The 2,195-nt window shown below is 39.9% G+C and overlaps 1 pseudogene; it reads left to right on the top strand.

Moving 5' to 3' along the window:
- The first annotated feature begins 524 nt into the window (after positions 1–524).
- Positions 525–631, top strand: LOC126609447 (small nucleolar RNA R71; annotated as a pseudogene).
- The last annotated feature ends 1,564 nt before the right edge of the window (positions 632–2,195 follow it).

The raw sequence follows: 2,195 nt of genomic DNA, 5'->3' as shown, positions 1-2,195 counted from the left end.
ATGTACTCATGATCTCTTCAAGAGGCTTGCTTGGTGTAGCTTGGGGAGGTGGCAGATTTTGCACATTGTTGTTGTTTCCCCATCTGAAATTAGGATGATTCCTCCATCCTGGGTTGTAAGTTGGAGCAAATGGATCATTTCTAGGTCTCTGATTTCCTTGAAATCCTCCTACCATGTTTGCTTCTTCATGAAACCCTTGCACTTGAAGACATGCCTCAAATTAATGTCCCTGCATGGAACACACTTGACAAATAGCCACAACTTGCTTTTGGGATACAAGTTGCTAAACAAGGTTAGTTAATTCAGAAATTTGAGAGTTATCATTAGAAGTACTAACCTCATAAACCTTATTGGTTTGTCGATTTCTGAAACTAAATTGTTTCGTATTTGAAGCAATGTCCTCAAACATGGTCTTGGCTTGATCAGTCATCTTGTTCATCAAACCACAAGCTATAGCATCCACCATCATACGATCAGAATCAAGCAATCCTTCATAAAAATATTGCATGAGCAACCATTGTTCCAAGTTGTGATGAGGGCAAGAATGCAACAAAGTTTTGAAACGGTCCCAATACTCATGGAACAACTCTCCATCATTTTGCACAATTGACATGATTTCACGCCTAAGCTTGTTAGTGCATTGAGTTGGGAAAAATTGTTGCAGAAATTTGGAAGCTAGCACATCCCAAGTTTCAATGGATCCGGATGGAAGAGTTTGAAGCCATGCCTTACCCTTCTCCCTTAGTGACAAGGGAAAGAGCCTAAGACGTATCTCTTGAGGGGTCATGCTCTAGATCTTAATGGTATTGCACACCTCTACAAACTCCTTGATATACAAATGGGGATCCTCACCTGCCAAACCATTAAATTTAGGTAAAAGATGGATCATACCTGATTTGAGTTCGAAGTTCTCCACGGTGGTGTCGGGATAATGAATGCATGAAGACTCCTCACTGATCTTGAGAATCGCATACTCCTTCAAAGCATGATTAGCCTCGTCATCATTGTTGTTGTTGTTGTTTGCCATGGCCATCTCGTCTTCTTCTAATTCAACCTTGGGTGAGGATGAGGCTGACTTAGGTGTACGTGATTCTAAGTGGCAAGGAGAGCTTGGCAAAGATTGTGTTTTGAGAATCCTTACAGGTTTGAGTGTATGCCTCTTACCAGAACTGAACCACCCTTTGTAGCTGCTCTAAGTCAATGGGCTGCTTGAATGGATTGAAAGACATACAACTGAAAACAAAATAAATTAAGTTAGTAAGCAAAACTAAAAGAAATTACAAAGTTGTTTAAGCGCAGTCCCCAGCAACGGTGCCGTTTTGTTGAAGTTCCTTTCGAGTGCAAATATAAGGATATTATAGCGGCACAAGTAAGGGTGTTGAACCACAGGGACTGAGAAACAACTTAGTAAAACCTTTAACTCTTACAAATTAGCATTAGTTAAAGACTCCTATGACTTAAAATGGGGGGTTTGAGTAATTTTGGAAAAGAAATAAAGACAAAAAAAAAAGTGAAAAATTAGAACTATCTAAAAATAAACCTAATACTTGAAATAGGTTAGAAACTTTTTTATCTAAAAATAAACCTAATACATGAAATAGGTTAGAACTATCCACCATGATTTAATGATTGGCAAAGGAAAATCATCTTTTGGGCATGCAAAATTCAAGTCGAGAAAGTCTACACAAACGTGGATTTGTCTCGATTTTTTAAGAACGATGACTATGTTTGAGATCCACCTGGGATACTTTACCTCCCGAATGAAACCTGTCTCGATCCATTTATCGATTTCAGCTTCAATTTGAGGAATGAGCTCTGATCGATAACGTCTCTAAGCCTGCTTGACTGGATTTGCCCCTAGTTTAACTAAGATGTGATGCACGACAATGACAGGATCTAGACCTGGCATGTCTTTTGTATGTCCATACAAAGACGTCTTTGTACTCCAGCAACAGTTGGTAATATTCCTCCACTTTGCCCTGACTTAATACTGCACTAACAAAGATAGGCTTTTAGTCTTCATTCATGCCCAAGTTGAGCTCTTTCAGGTCATCTACAGTTGTGTGCCCCCCCCCCCCCGGTCCTCAAGTTACGGTGAGGCCTCCTTAATGTCTCCCAACGTCCTCATCCTCGTTGACCTCTTTGATTGCAATGTGGTAAACTCTTTGGATTATTTCCTCTTTGGCATCATCTTC

Source organism: Malus sylvestris, chromosome 16, assembly GCF_916048215.2.
Source record: "Malus sylvestris chromosome 16, drMalSylv7.2, whole genome shotgun sequence".
Lineage (NCBI taxonomy): Eukaryota > Viridiplantae > Streptophyta > Magnoliopsida > Rosales > Rosaceae > Malus > Malus sylvestris.
The sequence above is the reverse complement of the archived record's forward strand: the minus strand, read 5'-3'. Positions and strand labels throughout refer to the sequence as shown.